General features: G+C 51.4%; 1 pseudogene; it reads right to left on the reverse strand.

Annotated features, from left to right (window-relative positions):
• LOC139234789 (cGMP-dependent protein kinase 1-like) overlaps window positions 1-19,948 on the reverse strand; it is a 125,362-nt pseudogene that overhangs the window by 47,084 nt on the left and 58,330 nt on the right.

Here is a 19,948-nt window from a genome sequence, read left to right on the forward strand (position 1 = left end):
ACAGACAAACAGGGAGACAGAAAGAGAGAGGGGCTGTGCCCCGGAGATTGTAAATTTGCTTCTGCCCCCTGCAGCATCGCTGGGCGTTAACACCGGCAGCTGCAGGAGGCGTTGTGAGTTCGGCCGGCCGCTTAGGGAGCGCTAATTAAAGGCACTGGGGGTCAGGTAGACTACAATTTTACTTTCGCCCCACTGTGCTGCTTGTTAAATCTTTCTAATGCCGCGATTGGCCAGCCCTGTGATCCGTTACAGTGCCTGGGGTTGATCCTCGCCGATCACAGGTGCCGTCGCCGACCAGTTGAATCGTTACCTAGCAACGCCCCTCAGCATCGGGCCTTCCCTTTAAGGGAGGGATGGAGCCTGTGATTCTGGCAGCGTTGCACGGGACATTGGGCCGCGCTCTGTCACTACCGCCCCTCTTGCTCCGTCTAGCGCTCCAAGGGAAGGGGGAGCGCTTGATTTAGCGTTCCACCTCGCTCCTGGAGCGCTAAGCCGAAAGTTCGCGGTCCGCTGGAGTTGCGTAGTGTCCGCCGATACTCCCGCAAAAGTTATCGCCCCAAACGGGGCGCCACGCAATTTCTAACCCAAATATTTGTATTTTGGTGATCTTGTGGTTTTACCCTGGTATGCTCCTTTGAGTACAGCGCGTGCTGGAGAGCGATGGCTGTGAAGAGGACAACTGGATTGGACGTCACCAAGGTCCAGCTTGCTGATTGGAGCGTGGGCAGGTATAGCGGGAACGGCGAGGTTGGGACGCAGGAGTGGCGAGTGATCGTGGAGCGATGTGAGTTCGGGGCCCAGGGGCAGCACGGGCCCAGCCCACACTGTGCGATATGTGCGCGCACTAGGTCCGTGCAGCAGAGCTGGTCTCCAGTCGTCCTGGTTAACCCTTGCCACTGGACCAAGACCTCGCTCTGTCAAGCCCGTGTGGTGGCTGGTGTGCAACGGTCACCATACGTTAAAACAATCCACCCACAGGCATCTTCCATCCTTCAGGATGTAGTTTGGGATCTGGAATATTAGGTCCTTCATTGAAACACCTGTGAACTCATCCTTTTTGGCGTGGAGGCAAGTCATCCTCACTTCGAGGGACTGCCAATGATGATGATGAAGGCTTTACCCTGCAGCTCTCCAAAGGGCTAACTTCTGGAAGATTAGACAATGATAGTGAGGGGAGTCCCAAATGTCAGCTGCTGCTGAAGAGACTACATTCACAGGAATATCTTTCAACATTGTTCCAGTACAAACATTCACCGATCAGCAAGTTCAAAAAACCGTTTCCATGGAAACGCACTGTACCTATTTATGGTGAATGCCTCACGCAGGTCGTGTCTCAGACAGAGAAGTCACACTACATGGAGAAAAGTGCACCAAAACCCAATACCGTAATGGCATGTGGCAAGAGGCAGACCCAGTCACTCAGCCCAAGCAATGAGGGGTGATTGGGTTAATAGAGGTTGCAGACAGTGAAGAACATGTATCACCGTTAGGATGCCTTCTGACAAGAGGCTCCTTTAGTCTGGACCCCTTCAAAGAAACACTCATGACACAAAATTGTTTTTTTTGGTTGATTTGCACAAATTGGTAATCGTTCTCACTCTGTCAACAGGAATGGAAATGTCAACTGCGGGGTCCTCGTAATCATTCATCTCAGGATGGAATTACTGTGCAGTGTAGCGGGAACCTCACTGCAAATAACCCCAGCTCCACCGTGACCAGGGACTGCTTAATGCCAAGAGTCAGTTTAATTCTCGGGCATTTCCAACCATCTTCCTGATCGGCATAAAAGCAATCTCATAACTGCAGGAAAATAATTTAATTTCGCACTCGCTGGCCGAAATCTGAAGATAGCTACTGAGCATCACTGTCCTTTAACATAAAACAGCTTCCATCAAGCTCTCAACAGGACATTAACATTTGAAAACTGTACCTGGAGATCTGAGTCGAAGAATAACTAATCGAAATTGCTCTGTCTTTAGATGCTCTGATAATGACTCTGTTGTGTATCTGTAAAGCATGCACTCCCATGTTCCGCCACCAGGGAGCTCATCCCCTGAAGTCCCAAGGGATCCCAGCATCCCTTGAGAGCACTGTATATAAGCCAGCCGCTAAGGCCTGTTCCTCACTCTGCAGTGTCTTATTAAAGACTGAGGTCACTGTTACTTTAACCTCCCTGTGTGCAGCATCATCTGTGTTAGGAACACAATAACTGGCGACGAGAATACGAATCCAAGGCAAAGATGCAGCAAACTGTGGGCATCCTGGAGAAGTTCTCGGAGGGTGAGGACTGGGAAGCCTATGTCGAACGGCTAGACCAGTACTTTGTAGCCAACGAGCTGGATGGAGAAGGAAGCGCTGCAAAAAGGAGAGCGGTCCTCCTCACAGTCTGCAGGGCACCAACCTACAGCCTCATGAAGAATCTTCTGGCTCCGATGAAACCCACGGATAAGTCGTATGAGGAGCTGTGTACACTGGTTCGGGAGCATCTTAACCCGAGGGAGAGCGTGCTGATGGCGAGGTATCGGTTCTACACGTGCCAGCGATCTGAAGGTCAGGAAGTGGCGAGCTACGTCGCCGAGCTAAGGCAACTTGCAGGACAATGTGAGTTTGATGGCTACCTGGAGCAAATGCTCAGAGACTTTTTTGTACTGGGCATTGGCCACGAGACCAGCCTACGAAAACGTTTGAATGTAGAGACACCGACCCTCAGTAAGGCCATTGCAATAGCACAGGCGTTTATGTCCACCAGTGATAACACCAAACAAATCTCTCAGCACACAAGTGCTAGCAATGTTCATAAATTAACTGGGACTGTGTTTGCGAGCAGAAATGTACAGGGCAGAACCCACGAGTCTGCAACTGCCAGCAGGCCTCAGGTGACCCAGATGACTCAGAGTCCCCAACAAAGGATGAATGCAAGGCAATTCACACTTTGTTGGCGTTGTAGAGGCTTCCATTCAGCCTATTCATGCCACTTCAAAGGGTATGTTTGCAAGAGCTGTGGAACAATGGATCACCTCCAACGAGCTTGCAAATGAGCTGCAAGCTCTGCAAAACCTGCTAACCACCACATGGCAGAGGAAGATCGGTCCATGGTGGATCAAAGCAATTTCAAGCCTCAGAGAGAGGAGGCAGATGCTGAAGTACATGGGGTGCACACATTTTCGACGAAATGTCCACCTATAATGCTAAACGTAAAATTGAATGGCTTACCTGTAGCCATGGAACTGGATACTGGCACTAGCCAATCCATCATGAGTAAAAAGATGTTTGAGAGACTGTGGTGCAACAAGGCATTCAGACCAGCCCTGAGCCCCATCCACACAAAACTGAGAACGTACACCAAAGAGCTTATCACTGTCCTGGGCAGCGCCATGGTCAAAGTCACCTACAAGGGCACAGTGCATGAACTGCCACTCTGGATTGTCCCGGGTGATGGCCCCACACTGCTTGGAAGGAGCTGGCTGGGCAAAATCCGCTGGAACTGGGATGACATCCGAGCGCTATCACATGTCGATGAGGCCTCATGTACCCAGGTTCTTAACAAATTTCCTTCCCTTTTTGAGCCAGGCATTGGAAACTTTTCTGGAGTGAAGGTGCGGATCCACTTGGGCCCAGAGGCACGACCCATTCACCACAAGGCACGAGCGGTACCTCACATGATGAGGGAGAGAGTGGAAATCGAGCTGGACAGGCTGCAATGCGAGGGCATCATCTCCCCAGTGGAATTCAGCGAGTGGGCCAGCCCGATTGTTCCAGTACTCAAAAGTGATGGCACGGTCAGGATTTGCGGCGATTATAAAGTAACTATTAATTGTTTCTCGCTACAGGACCAATACCCGCTACCAAAGGCAGATGACCTATTTGCAATGCTGGCAGGAGGCAAGATGCTCACCAAGCTCTACCTGACTTCGGCCTACATGACGCAGGAGCTGGAGGAGTCTTCGAAGGGCCTCACCTGCATCAACACACACAAGGGACTGTCCATCTCCAACAGATGCCCATTTGGAGGTTGGTCAGCTGCAGCGATCTTCCATAGAAACATGGAGAGCCTACTCAAGTCGGTACCACACACGGTGGTCTTTCAGGATGACATATTGGTCACGGGTCGGGACACTACCGAGCACCTACAAAACCTGGAGGAGGTCCTCCAGCGACTGGATCGCATAGGGCTGCGGCTGAAGAGGTCGAAATGTGTCTTCATGGCAACAGAAGTGGAGTTTTTGGGGAGAAAGATCGCGGCGGATGGCATTCGGCCCACAGACGCCAAGACAGTGGCTATCAGGAACGTGCCCAGGCCACTGAATGTCACGGAGCTGCGGTCATTCCTGGGACTCCTCAACTATTTTGGTAACTTCCTACTGGGGTTAAGCACCTCTTAGAGCCCCTACATGTGTTATTGCGCAAAGGTGAGAACTGTGTATGGGGAAAAAAACCAAGTAATTGCTTTTGAGAAAGCCAGAAACATTTCATGCTCCAACAAGCTGCATGTCTTGTATAACCCGTGTAAAAGACTTGTGCTAGCATGTGACGCGTTGTCGTACGGAGGCGGGTGTGTATTACAAAACGCTAACGTTGCGGGGAAGTTGCAACCTGTTGCCTATGCTTCCAGGAGCTAGTGTAAGGCCGAGAGGGCCTACAGCATGATTGAGAAAGAGGCATTAGCGTGTGTGTTTGGGGTAAAGAAAATGCATCAGTACCTGTTTGGCCTCAAATTTGAGCTGGAAACCGATCACAAGCCCCTCACATCCCTGTTCGCTGAAAACAAGGGGATAAATACCAATGCCTCAGCCCGCATACAAAGGTGGGCACTCGCGCTATCAGCATATAACTATACCATCCGCCACAGGCCAGGCACCGAGAACTGTGCGGATGCTCTCAGTCGGCTACCATTGCCCACCACGGGGGTGGAAATGGCGCAGCCCGCAGACTTGTTGATGGTCATGGAAGCGTTTGAAAATGATAAATCGCCTGTCACGGCTAAGATCCTCTGCTGTCCCTAGTAAAAAACTGTGTACTGCATGGGAGCTGGGCCAGCATCCCCTTTGAAATGCAAGAGCTAATCAAGCCGTTCCAGCGGCGAAAGGATGAGCTGTCCATTCAGGCAGACTGCCTGTTGTGGGGTAACTGCGTAGTGCTACCCAAAAAGGGCAGGGAGACGTTCATCTCGGATCTCCACAGCACACACCCGGGTATAGTAATGATGAAAGCGATAGCCAGATCCCACGTGTGGTGGCCCGGTATCGACTCTGACTTAGAGTCCTGTGTATGTGCTAAACTATGGACATGGTCCCAAGTGGATTGCGAGCACGGTGATAGCTAAAGAAGGGAGTAGGGTGTTTGTAGTCAAACTAGACAATGGACAAATTTGCAGAAAGCACCTGGACCAAACCAGGCTGCGGTTCACAGACTGCCCTGAACAACCCACAGCAGGCACCACCTTTTTCGAGTGCACAACACACACCCAAAGGATCAACAACACCATGCCGGACCAGGAAATCGAACCCATCACGCCCAACAGCCCAGCAAGGCCAGGCTCACCCAGCAGCCCTGCAGAGCCAACAACACGCCAGCCCAGCGAGGGCACAGCCAACACACCAGAACAGACATTTGTACCGAGGCGGTCCACCAGGGAAAGATAGGCTCCCGACCGCCTCACCTTGTAAATAGTTTTCACTTTGACTTGGGGGGGGGGGGGAAGTGATGTTGTGTATCTGTAAAGCATGCACTCCCATGTTCCGCCACCAAGGAGCGCATCCCCTGAAGTCCCAAGGGATCCCAGCATCCCTTGGGAGCACTGTATATAAGCCGGCCCCTAAGACCTGTTCCTCACTCTGGAGTGTTATTAAAGACTGATGTCACTGTTACTTTAACCTCCCTGTGTGCAGCCTCATCTGTGTTAATAACACAATAGACTCCACAAGGCAAAGTATCGCACTTGAACTGTAGTCACCTTAATCCATTTAATATAACTCCAGAGTGGGGATACCACATGGGGGACTCCCTTTTATACCTGGGTACCTGTGGTGTACAGGTGAGCCCTGGGACTCCACCAGTTGCACCCTCTGGTGGTGCCAGCATAGTGTATACAGTGTGAACCTTGTTGATGATACCTCCGGTAAACAAGTCTCCATCTTATGCAACTAGACAGTGACTACACAGAGAGTATATTTATAGTGTACATATATAACAGAAACGTTTGAGCTCGACTCCAGCTTGGAGTTCAGAAGAATGAGAGGTGATCTTATCGAAACTTCTATGATTATGAGGGGGCTTGACAATGTGGATGCAGAGAGGATGTTTCCACTGATAGAGGGGACTAGAACTAGAGGGCATGATCTTAAAATAAGGGGCCGCCCATTTAAAACAGAGATGAGGAGAAATTTCTTCTCTCAGAGGGTTGTAAATCTGTGGAATTTGCTGCCTCAGAGAGCTGTGGAAGCTGGGACATTGAATAAATTTAAGAAAGAAATAGACAGTTTCTTAAATGATAAGCGAATAAGAAATTATGGGGAGCGGGCGAGGAAGTGGACTTGAGTCCATGATCGGATCAGCCATGATCGTATTAAATGGCGGAGCAGGCTTGAGGGGCAGGATGGCCCACTCCTGCTCCTATTTCTTATGTTCTTATAACTGGACCTTTAGGGGCTGACCGATGCCAACGGGACGATAGGTGGTTTGCGCCCAGGGACAGGGTGGGAGGAATGCCGCGGGTGAAAAACAGCTTTGCGCCACGCCCCATCATTGGCGACCTGGGTGCTGGCGCAAACGACAATGATGTCACCGCCGTGCTGGCCGACCCCTTTGTGCCCCCAGCCCCGCAGCTCCTCCCCTAACCCCGCCCCCAGGCACGACTCCACCTCTGGTCCCGCCCCTTGCCCCACCTCCGGTCCCGCCCCATGCCCCACCCCCAGGCCCCTGCCCCCGCCCCCAGCCCCTGCCCCCGCCCCCAGCCCCCGCCCCGCCAGTTCCCACCTACCTTTGACTGTTGCTGTCCTGGTGCAGTTGTAAAGAATGGCCAGCTCTCCGAACACTTTCCCCGGCGCCATGGTGCAGAGTTTCACATCCTCTTTCGTCACCTCCACCTTCCCCTCTGTGGAGAGAGAGAGAGAGAGAGAGACAGGCAGCATCAGTCACTCACCCCTGAGACTCACATCAAGCAAAGAAACACGTCTCATAGAAACATAGAAAATAGGTGCAGGAGCAGGCCATTCGGCCCTTCGAGCCTGCATCACCATTCAATATGATCATGGCTGATCATGCAACTTCAGTACCCCATTCCTGCTTTCTCTCCATACCCCTTGATCTATTTAGCCATAAGGGCCACATCTAACTCCCTTTTGAATATATTTAGTGAATTGGCCTCAACAACCTTCTGTGGTAGAGAATTCCACAGGTTCACAATTCTCTGAGTGAAGAAGTTTCTCCTCATCTCGGTCCTAAATGGCTTACCCCTTATCCTTAGACTGTGACCCCTGGTTCTGGACTTCCCCAACATCGGGAACATTCTTCCTGCATCTAACCTGTCCAATCCCGTCAGAATTCTATATGCTTCCATGATATAACATCTCATTCTTCTAAATTCCAGTGAATATAAGCCTAGTCGATCCAGTCTTTCTTCATATGTCAGTCCTGCCATCCCAGGAATCAGTCTGGTGAACCTCAATAGCAAGAATGTCCTTCCTCAGATTAGGAGACCAAAACAGTACACAATACTCAAGGTATAGTCTTACCAAGGCCCTGTACTACTTCAGCAAGACCTCCCTGCTCCTATCCTCAAATCCTCTCATTATGAAGGCCAACATGCCATTTGCTTTCTTAACTGCCTGCTGTACCTACAGTCTTGAAGTGCTTTACAGCCAATGAAGTACTGTTGGAGTGTAGTCAGTGTTGTGGTGTGGGTACATGCCAGCTGGCTGCACGGGGACAGGAGTAGAGAAAACACAGAGCACGGTTACACCGCAGCACGCCATTAAACCTGCTCGCAACTTGGAAATTCTGTGTGACACTCAGACGCTCGTCACATGAACCTCCTGTGTACTGGGATTGCCCTTGCAGGGACAGACAACAGGCATGGACACACACACACACACACACACACACACACACGCACACCCCCTTTTTACAAACTCACCCTAGCCATCATCATCATCATAGGCAGTCCCTCGAAGCGAGGATGACTTGTTTCCACGCCAAAAAAGAATGAGCTCACAGGTGTTTCAATGAAGGACCTAATAGTCCAGATCACGAACTACATCCTGAAGGGTGGAAGATGCCTGTGCGTGGATTTTTTTAATGTTTGGTGGCCACGGGCTTGACAGAGCTAGGTCTTGGTCCAGTGGCAAGGGTTAACCAAGGTGACTGGAGAGCAGGTCTCCAGTCGTCTTGACTGAACAGTCCAATACGGGAATTACAGTCTCTGTCACAGGTGGGATCGACAGTGGTTGAAGGAAAGGGAGGGTGGGACTGGTTTGCCGCACGCTCCTTCCGCTGCCTGCGCTTGCTTTCTGAACACTCTCGGCGATGAGACTCGAGGTGCTCAGCGCCCTCCCGGGTGCACTTCCTCCACTTCACCCTAACCATACCAAGAGTAAAGCCCTTTAATGTGCGTGAGGAACATCGGGGTAGAATCAAGTACGTTCCGTAATGTTAGAAACAAAATTTAGCTGCTCATTCTGTGACCACATGCAAGGCAAAGAAGAATGTAGCAAAGCTAATATAAAAAACAGAAACTGCTGGAAATCTGAGCAGGTCAGGCAGCATCTGCGGGGATGGACTGCTCTGGGTCACAGACCCGAAACGTTAACTCTGTTTCTCTCCACAGACGCTGCCTGACCCGCTGAAATTTCGAGCATTTTCTGTTTTTATTTCAGATTGCAGCATCGGTGGTATTTTGCCTTTGAATGAAGCTAAGCAGTTGGACGTATCCACGCCGTGACTGGGTGGGGAGGTGATGGGGGGGGTGGGGGGGGGGTATGGAGCCGTCACAAACGGCTGTGACTCTGACTCACACAGCACACACCAGAAGCTGCAAGTGACAAGTGTCTATGTGCACCCATCCCCTTCACACTCGCAGAATGAAAAGACTGCCCCTGAATATAATCAACACAACCCTGAGTAAACAACTTTTTCTGCGGTGCCTCGAGAGATACTTGACTGAGGGCGGTGCCCGCTGACGCAGTCTGCAACGAGGGGGCATGTTTGTGGCCGCTCTCGGCTACCCGTGTCCGGAGGAGAGCCGCACTACAGCAGTTGAGCCACTTGGAATACTCGGGCATGCCGCATAGAATCATAGAAATTTACATCACGGAACAACAACAACATTGTTTTATTTATATAGCGCCTTTAATGTAGTAAAATGTCCCAAGGCGTTTCACTGGAGTGTTATTTGACACCAAGCCACATAAGAGGAAATGATGGCAGGTGACCAAAACGTTGATGGGGAAGTCCAGAACCAGGGGACACAGTCTTAGGATAAGGGGTAGACCATTTAGGACTGAGATGAGGAGAAACTTCTTCACTCAGAGAGTTGTTAACCTGTGGAATTCCCTGCCGCAGAGAGTTGTTGATGCTAATTCATTGGATATATTCAAAAGGGAGTTAGATATGGCCCTTATGGATAAAGGGATCAAGGGGTATGGAGAGAAAGCGGGAAAGGGGTACTGAGGTGAATGATCAGCCATGATCATATTGAATGGTGGTGCAGGCTTGAAGGGCCGAATGGCCTACTCCTGCACCTATTTTCTATGTTTCTGTGGTCAAAGAGCTGGGTTTTAAGGAGCGTCTTAAAGGAGGAAAGAGAGGCGGAGAGGTTTAGGGAGGGAGTTCCAGAGCTTAGGGCTCAGGCAGCTGAAAACACAGCCACCAATGGTTGAGCGATTATAATCAGGGATGCTCAAGAGGGCAGAATTTGAGGAGCGCAGACATCTTAGGGGGTCGTGAAGCTGAAAGAGATTACAAAGATATGGAGGGGCGAGGCCATGGAGGGATTTGTAAACAAGGATGACAATTTTGCCTAACCGGGAGACAATGTAGGTCAGCGAGCACAGGGGTGATGGGTGAGCGGGACTTGGTGCGAGTTAGGACACGGGCTGCCGAGTTTTGGATGACCTCTAGTTTACATAGGGTATTATGTGGAAGGCCAGCCAGGAGTGCATTGGAGTAGTCAAGCCTCGAGGTAACAAAGGCATGGATGAGGGTTTCAGCAGCAGATGAGCTGAGGCAGGGGCGGAGACGGGCGATGTTACGGAGGTGAAAATAGGTGGTTTTAGTTATGCCACATTATATTATGGTTTTAGTTTTAGTTATGGATGGAGGCTATTTCGGCCCATCGTGTCCGCGCTGACCGACAAAGAGTTGTCCAGCCTAATCCCACTTTGTAGCTCTTGGTCCGTAGCCTTGTGCAGTGCACAAACTCGGCGATGTGCAGTTCCCACCTTCTCCTGCACCCAGCACTCCCAGCCGCACTCCCAGAGCGTGGTTTTAAAACTCACACAGGACTGGCAAGGCCCAAATCCTAGCGAGGACGTAGCAGGATGGCCCAGAGACATGCAGTGTCCAGGGAACAAAAGTGGAAAGATCAGAGAGGGATAGTCACGGGATAGGCGATACAGAGAGGAAGTAAAGAAAATAGTCGTTAGAATTTCTCGCCAAATCCCGAGGGAGAATTGGTGAAACTCCAGAAGATAAATCCAACTGTATCACCCACATTTACATCTCTGCCAAGTTCCATTGTACAGACGGCACACAGGGTCTAAGCTCTGTGTCAGCCAGCGGCTTGGTGCGCAGCACTCTCGACTCGGAGTCAGAAGGTTGTGGGCTCGAGTCCCACTCCAGAGACTTGAGCACATAAATCTAGGCTGACACTCCAGTGCAGTGCTGAGGAAGTGCTGCACTGTCGGAGGTGCCGTCTTTTGGATGAGACGTTAAACCGAGGCCCCGTCTGCTCTCTCAAGTGGGGATAAAAGCTCTGTTTCAAAAAAGAGCAGAGTGGTTCCCCTCGGTGTCCTGGGGCCAATATTTATCCCTCCATCAACATCACTAAAGCTGAATATCTGGCCATTATCACATTGCTGTTTGTGGGAGCTTGCTGTGCGCAAATTGGCTGACGCATTTCCTACATTACAACAGTGACTACACTCCAAAAGTACTTCATTGGCTGTAAAGCGCTTTGGGACGTCCGGTGGTTGTGAAAGGCGCTATATAAATGCAAGTCTTTCTTTTTTCTTTTACACACCTTATTTCGCATAATGACAAATCTCTAACCACAACACACTTTGGAACTACAAAACCATTGTCTACTCTGGTGTGTGGGCTGACAGTCCCGTTGGCCAGCAAGGGTTCCAGTCTCACTACAGATCTGTCGAAGACTACGTACGGCACCATGGCAATCTGCGCATGTTGCCAGTGTGTCCATCCCTCCGTCTCGAGTCCCTGGAGAAATACCACCAACGATGTCTCCGCAAGATCCTACAAATCCCCTGGGAGGACAGACGCACCAATATTAGTGTCCTCGACCAGGCCAACATCCCCAGCATTGAAGTGCTGACCACATTTGATCAGCTCCGCTGGGCGGGCCACATTGTCCACATGCCTGACACGAGACTCCCAAAGCAAGCGCTCTACTCGGAACTCCTTCACGGCAAACGAGCCAAAGGTGGACAGAGGAAACGCTACACGGACACCCTCAAAGCCTCCCTGATAGAGTGCAACATCCCCACTGACACCTGGGAGTCCCTGGCCAAAGACCGCCCTAAGTGGAGGAAGTGCATCCGGGAGGGCGCTGAGCACCTCGAGTCTTGTCGCCGAGAGCGTGCAGAAATCAAGCGCAGGCAGCGGAAGGAGCATGCGGCAAACCAGTCCCACCCTCCCCTTCCCTCAACCACTGTCTGTCCCACCTGTGACAGGGACTGTGGTTCTCGTATTGGACTGTTCAGCCACCTCAGGATTCATGCTAAGAGTGGAAGCAAGTCTTCCTCGATTCCGAGGGACTGCCTATGATGAAGATCTACATGACATGACTCGAGTGTTTAATGTCCAGCTGTCGATCCTCGTGCACCAACCAGAATTCTTCATCACAGACATGATGGGGGCAAAACTGCCCCGCCTCCGGGGGGCGCTAACAGGGCATGGAAATATTTTCGCCCAAAGGTGGGTGTGGGGGGCGGGGGGAGAGCGTGGGGTCGCTACTGGCTGTGCGGGAGTCAGCGGAGGCGCGAATCCAGCAACGCCACATCTCGCTGGTAGCATCCCTGGGCCACTGCGCCTCCGGGAATGACATCATCGCCATGCGCGGTGACTCCTTTCCGCCCTGCGACATTGAGCTGACAACAGGGCTATGTTCTTCTCACATCCACTTCCCCCTCACCCCACAAGCGGTTCGCGCTTCCCAGCTAATCGTGCCGTATGCATGCATTTCTCCCTTCCTGCACCCCACCGCCCCCCCTCACCGTAACCCGACCCTTGAACCTTTATGCTTTCGGATAATGAGCAAGCACCCGAGCAGCCTGCCCCCCCGAGCGCACTGCAGAGAGCGAGGCCGGAGAAGAGGAGGAGGATGAAGACACCGGGCCACTGCATGTCTTGCCCGCAGGCAACAGCTTAGACACTGGCACCACGCATTCTTTACAGGCTAGCAGAGTAGCGGGATCTGCACCGGGCGAGGCACCAGGGGCGAGTGGGCTGTAGCAAGGCTGGGGGGAGGGGAGGGGAAGGGTAGCTTGGGGGCCAGCTCCCCGGGGGGGGGGGGGGGGGTGAGTTCGCGTGAGCGTTCTGCTGCACAGGACTCAGATGAGGACCTCGATGGGGAGATGGCCATGCACTCGGAGATGATAGGTGCAGTGGCTTGAGTGGCCAAGAGCCTCTCGACAATGGTAAGAAGCGTGGAGGATTCCGTCTCCAACAGTGCACAGATGGTAAACTCCCAGAGGGACCAAGGTGACATAGACCTGATGCCGCGTGTGATGGGTGATCTGGCAGCTCCCATTGCAGCACAGGCGGAAGTGGTGCAACGCCTTATTGGTGCCATGCAGTCTGCGCTTGGCCGCGTCCAATCTCGGACTGCTCTCACGCGGGGTGCCACTGTGGCTGGGTCTACCACCGTCGACCGGGGGATCTCACGGTATCTCAGCAGGCCAGCAGTCTGACCTGCGACACGTTGCTCGGGATGTTGCGGCGCTGCCTCGGGGAAGTGGCACTGGGTCAGTGGAGCAGGAAACTGCCGTCCTCTCTCAGGATGACAACACTCGTGCTCCCAGCTCCGGCACTCCGCCATTGCCCGTGTCGCTGCCGGTCACCCAGCCCAGCCCCGACTGCTGCCCATACCGAGGTGGTACAGTCTACAGCCGGGCCTTCCGGGCTCACAGCTGATCGAGGGCACCCTGCAAGGCCATCTGAAGTCTCCCCACGGACACGCAGCACCCTTCCACCAGCTCCGCTGCAGTCACTGGGCCGACACTTCATCGGAGCACTAGAGCAGGCAAAGGCACAGTAACGAGAGGCACTAAGGGATTGCACAAGGATGAATAGTTGATATTTTTTGTTCACTGATTATTGTTAAATTTATTCATTGAGTTTGGATTCTTTTGTGGTGTCCCTCATTTCAGCTGTGATACGGCCTGCGACAGGAATGGAATGATGGGGATGTGGTGAGCAAAGGGATTCTGGGGTTTAATTCATTTGAACCGCAGTCTGCTGAGGGGTCACAGACCGCCCTTCCAGAAGGCCGACTGAGTGACTGCCTCCATCCTCTTCCTGTTCCTCCTCCTGTATTGCAGCAGTGACTTCAGGAGTGCTTCAGTGGCTGTAAATCGCTTTCAAACGTCCGGTGGTTGTGAGAGACGCTATATAAATGCAAGTCTTGCTTTTCTTTTCCTCCTTGTCCTCCTCCTTCTCTCCCTCTTCCTCCTCCTGAGGTGGTCCCGCAATCCCTGGTGGCAAGTATTATGTCTGTGATGTACTTATGAATGACTCCACGAGGCAATGTGTTGTACTCAAACTGTAGTGACCTTGGTCCTTTATTCGTAACTCCAGAGTGAGGCACAAGCATGGTGGGCAGCCTTTCATACTGGGCCCTGCCACAAGGGCAGGAAATCCCCGGTCTCCACCAGTTGCACCCTCTAGTGGTGCCAGCATAGTATATACACAGTGCAAACCTTATTGATAGTACATCAGGTAAACAAGTCTCCATCTTATGCAACCACACAGTGACTACACAGAGAGTCCATCCATAGTCTGCATATACAACAACAAGGAATGGGCCCTCATGATGGCCAAGTTGTGGAGCAGGCAGCAGACCACCACGAAATGGGACACCCGCTCAGCCGAGTATTGGAGGGCTCCTCCTGAGCAGTCAAGGCAACGGAACCATTGCTTGAGCACCCCGATGGTCTGCTCAATGATGTTCCTGATGGCAGCATGGCTCTCATTATACGAGTTCTCGGCAGGAGTGCTGGGGATGCAGAGAGGAGTCACGAGCCAGGTGGAGAGCGGATAGCCCTGATCTCCGACCAGCCGTCCTCGAGCTTGACGTGGTGGCTGGAAGAGAGCTGGCACACCTGTCCTTCGCAGGATGAAGGCATCGTGGCTGCTGCCAGGATAGCGGGTGTTGACGGTGAGGATTCGCTGTGTGTGGTCGCACACCAACTGCACGTTCAGTGAGTGGTAGCCTTTGCGGTTGCGGGAGATCTCAGGATTATGATGCGATGCCCACGAAGCCATGTGGGTGCAGTCGATGGCGCCTTCAGGAAAATCCGGCAAATCCGGCCTGCCGCTTCACTTGCTTGTCCCTTGTCACGGGGAAGGAGCTGTCCTGCAGCCTTCTCCTGTACAGTGCAACAGTGACCTCCCGGATGCACCGATGTGCCGAGAATTGCGAGATGTCGCCAATGTCTGCAGTGGCAGACTGGAAAGACCCCGTGGCATAAAAATTCAATGCCATGGTGACCTTGGTCTCTACAGTCATGGCGGTCCTCAGCATTGTGTGAGGCTGGAGATCTTCGCCATGGGGAATCCCGCTATCCTGGCAACGCCACATGCGTGCTCCTCCTGCTTCTCTCTGGTGATGAGGACAGACATGTCGTCCCTTCCGTCTACTATAGAGAGCCTCTGTGGCCACCCGGATGTTGCGATTGTCGGTGAAATGTGAGATGCTAGCTGTGTTTCCTGCTGCAGACTGGAAGGATCCGCTGGCGAAGAAATGGAGGGGCACAGTGACCTTGACTGCCACTGGGAGAGCTGTGGTCGCCCTGGGCTGAAGCTGAAGGTCTGGTTGCAGGAGGGGGCAGAGTTCTGTGACCACCTCCTTGTTGAAGTGCAGCCTCCGAATATACTACTCCTCATTTAATTGGAGGTAGGAGAAGTGCTCTCGGAATACCTGTTGAGGGTGTCCTGTTGAAAGCCCTGATGGCCCTCCTCCTCCCTCTGGCCAATTTTACAGTGTTTCGCGTCGTTATGATGTCTTATGAATGACTCCACGAGGCAATGTGTTGTACTCAAACTGTAGTGACCTTGGTCCTTTATTCGTAACTCCAGAGTGAGGCAGCCGCATGGTGGCTCTCCTTTTATACAGCCCCTGCCACCAGGGCAGGAAACCTCGGTCTCCACCAGTTGCACTCTCTAGTGGTCCCAGCATGTATATACACAGTGCAAACCTTATTGATAGTACATCAGGTAAACAAGTCTCCATCTTATGCAACTATACAGTGACTACACAGAGAGTATATCTATAGTCTGCATATATAACAGGAGAAGTGCTCTCGGAATACCTGTTGAGGGTGTCCTGTTGAGAGCCCTGATGGCCCTCGTCCTCTCTCTGGCCACTTTTTCCAGTGTTTCTCGTTGCCTCTGTTCCCTCCGCCATGGATCCCAGAGGACGAGGTTGACGAGGGCCAGTACAGCCCCCATTAATGTTACCAAGTGTAGCAGTTTGATTTTTTAAAGAATAAATCATAGAGTTTTACAGCACGGAAGGAGGCTATTTCGGCCCATTGTGTCCGCGCCGGCCGACAAAGAGCTATCCAGCCTAATCCCACTTTCCAGCTCTCGATCTGTAGGCCTGTAGCTTACGGCACTTCAAGTGCATATACAAGTACTTTATAAATGTGGTGAAGGCTTCTGCCTCTACCACCCTTTCAGGCAGTGAGTTCCAGACACCCACCACCCTTTGGGTGATGTAATTTCCCTTCAAATCCCCTCTAAACCTCCCCCAATTACTTTAAATTTACGCCTCCCTGGTTGTTGACCCCTCTGCGAGGGAAATAGGTCCTTCCTATCCACTCTATCCAGGCCCCTCATAATTTTATACACCTCAATCAGGTCTCCCCTCAGCCTCCTCTGTTCCAAAGGAAAAAAACACAGCCTATCCAATCTTTCCTCATAGCTAAAATTCTCCAGTCCAGGCAACTTCCTCATAAATCTCCTCTGTACCCTCTCCAGTGCAATCACATCTTTCCTGTAATGCGGTGACCAGAACTGCACACAGTACTCCAGCTGCGGCCTAACCAGTGTTTTATACAGTTCAAGCATAACCTCCTTGCTCTTGTATTCCACGCCTCGACAATAAAGGCAAGTATTCCATATGACTTCTTAACCACCTTACCTACTGGCCTGCTATCTTCAGGGATCTGTGGACCTGCACTCCAATTCACTTTGTTTCTCTACACTTTACAGTGTCCTACCATTTAATGTGTATGCAGAACATAAGAACATAAGAAATAGGAGCAAGAGTAGACCATATGGCCCCTCAAGCCTGCTCCACCATTTAATACGATCATGGCTGATCCGATCATGGACTCAGCTCCACTTCCCCGCCCGCTCCCCATAACCCCTTATCCCCTTATCGGTTAAGAAACTGTCTATCTCTGTTTTAAATTTATTCAATAACCCAGCTTACACAGCTCTCTGAGGCAGTGAATTCCACAGATTTACAACCCTCTGAGAGAAGAAATTCCTCCTCATCTCAGTTTTAAATGGGCGGCCCCTTATTCTAAGATTATGCCCTCTAGTTCTAGTCTCCCCCATCAGTGGAAACATCCTCTCTGCATCCGCCCTGTCAAGCCCCCTCATTGGGGTAGTCCCTTGCCTTTTTAGACCTCTCCAAATGCTTAACCTCACACTTATACGGATTGAATTCCATTTTCCACTGTCCCACCCACCTGACCAGTCCATTGATATCTTCCTGCAGTCCACAGCTTTCTTCATTATCAACCACACGGCCTACTTTAGTGTCATCAGCAAACTTCTTAATCATACCCCCAACATTCAAGTCCAGACAAGCTGGAGCCCGGTGCATCTCATTTCATTCTGTCAGTCTGATTAAATTATATTCAATCCAGTCTGACTGGGGAAGGGAGGGAATCTGGTGAGAAACGTACTCGTCCACCCAGTAATCACAATCTAATTGGATTTGAAACAGGTCACTCTGATTTGCAACTCCTTAGTGAGTGGCTGATTGCCTGTCAGACAGAGGCATTGCTCTTTTCACTTCTACTTTCTCTGGCGTCTGATCCCATTTTGTGCTTATGATTGCCATGTGGAATTATTTATCCCTCAATCAACATCAGTAAAACAGATTATCTGGTCATTATCATGTTGCTGTTTGTGGGAGCTTGCTGTGCGGAAATTAGCTGCTGCGTTTCCCATGTTACAACAGTGACTACGCTCCAAAAAGTACTTCATTGGCTGTAAAGCGCTTCGGGATGTCTAGTGGTCGTGAAAGGCGCTATATAAATGCAAGTCTTTCTTCTCTTACGTTGAACATTGTCATGGCAGGAGAGGCTGGGGAATTTTATTCTCCTTCTGTTGATAACCATGTGCCATCACCAGGTCGCCTCTCCATCATCTGTGGAGTTGAGCGAGAGGGAGACAGCGCTCTCAATCAAGGAAAGAAAACGGAGAACATTCCAAAAATCAACACAAATTCAGGCAGATCACTCCATTCCATTGTGAGCGGAAAGGAACCCGTCAACACAGATGATGGAGAGGCGACCTGGTGATGGCGCATGGTTATCAACAGAAGGAGAATAGCGCCTTTCACGACCACCAGACATCCCGAAGCGCTTTTCAGCCAATGAAGTACTTTTTGGAGCGTAGTCACTGTTGTAACATGGGAAACGCAGCAGCTAATTTCTGCACAGCAAGCTCCCACAAACAGCAACATGATAATGACCAGTTAATCTGTTTTACTGATGTTGATTGAGGGATAAATATTGTCCCCGACATGAGGATAACTCCCCTGCTCTTCTATTGAATAGTGACACGGGCTGCGATGGGAGAGTTTGAGTAAACATAGAAACATAGAAACATAGAAAATAGGTGCAGGAGCAGGCCATTCAGCCCTTCTAGCCTGCACCGCCATTCAATGAGTTCATGGCTGAACATGAAACTTCAGTACCCCCTTCCTGCTTTCTCGCCATAACCCTTGATCCCCCGAGTAGTAAGGACTTCATCTAACTCCCTTTTGATGGGAGAGTTAGGGGACTAGAGGGATGGGCTTCAAGGGGAGAGTTAGGGGACTGGAGGGATGGGTTTCGATGGGAGAGCTAGGGTACTGGAAGGATGGGCTTCGATGGGAGAGTTAGGGGACTGGAGGGATGGGCTTCGATGGGAGAGTTAGGGGACTGGAGGGATGGGCTTCGATGAAAGAGTTGGGGACTGGAGGGATGGGCTTCGATGGGAGAGTTAGGGGACTGGAGGGATGGGCTTCAATGGGAGAGTTAGGGGACTGGAGGGATGGGCTTCGATGGGAGAGTTAGGGGACTAGAGGGATGGGTTTCGATGGGAGAGTTAGGGTACTGGAGGGATGGGCTTCGATGGGAGAGTTAGTGCACTAGAGGGATGCCCTTTATTGGGAGAGTTAGGATACTGGAGGGACAATCTTCAATGGGCTGAATGTTGATGGGGGAGGGATGAAATTACTTTGCCATTATGGATCAAGCTGTTCACAACAAAGACCTCATTAAACACAAAGGGCTAGAACCTCCACTTTTGTGCTTATCGCCCAAAAATTGGCGTTATTTCCGCATGGGCGGTAAAAAAGGATTTTCAGATCGCCGGCTTCTCGCCCATTCTCAAAGCACCTAGTCTCCATTAAATCTCGCTGACCTTCTACCGTAAAGTGTCGCCGTCCTTAGCAACGGCATGGCAACGCCTGATTCCCGCGATTCATGAGGTCAAGAGTCATCGTGACATGCGCAGAAGAGGAGACAGAGAGAGAGGGAGCTCAGAGGCACTGAAAGCGTGTGTGGGTGTGGTGTGAGCTTGTCTGGCTGTTGTGGGAGGCACGAGGGAGATTCACCAGCAGCACCAAGATTGTTTGCACCGAGTTTTTTTTCCAACATGTAAGATATAACATGGAAGAGATGGAGGAGGCCCTGGAGCTGGTAGCCAGGCCCTCTGGTGGCAGAGGGCTCCCAGTGGTCCCGCACCCCAAAGTGCCGCAGCCCCCATTGCCAACCACACACGAGAGCCAGCAGCAACATCTTGCATCACGTTCCCACCTCGGGATCGTCCTCTCCCGTATCCGTCCAAGCAGCGTTTTGGCCGTCACCCAACCCACACCCGCCCCCGCCCAATGAAGCATTGCCTGAGGAGCTCCTCTGCCAGGTGGCTTGGAGTCAGGAGGGGAAGGGGAAGGAGTAGAGGTGGGGAGGAGAAGCGAGGTGGGGGAGGGAAGAGAAGGGTTGTTTTTTTTACAGAAATACTGATGATTTCAGACTAATGTTTTTTATTTAACAAAACCTTGTAGCGCATTGGCTGCACCGTTACACGCTGGTGATTTTTTTAACATCAAAGGGTATAGTTACACTTAACTTCAATCAATTTAAACTTTAACTGTCGTCATTGATGTATGACCCGCACACCCAGCAGTGTGTCAGCCTTGTAAATAACACCAACGTTCTTTCAGGCAAAGCGCTCATTGATGAGCTCCTGACATAAGGCTCTTGCAGCT

The sequence above is a fragment of the Pristiophorus japonicus genome, chromosome 22 (genome assembly GCF_044704955.1).
Source record: "Pristiophorus japonicus isolate sPriJap1 chromosome 22, sPriJap1.hap1, whole genome shotgun sequence".
Lineage (NCBI taxonomy): Eukaryota > Metazoa > Chordata > Chondrichthyes > Pristiophoridae > Pristiophorus > Pristiophorus japonicus.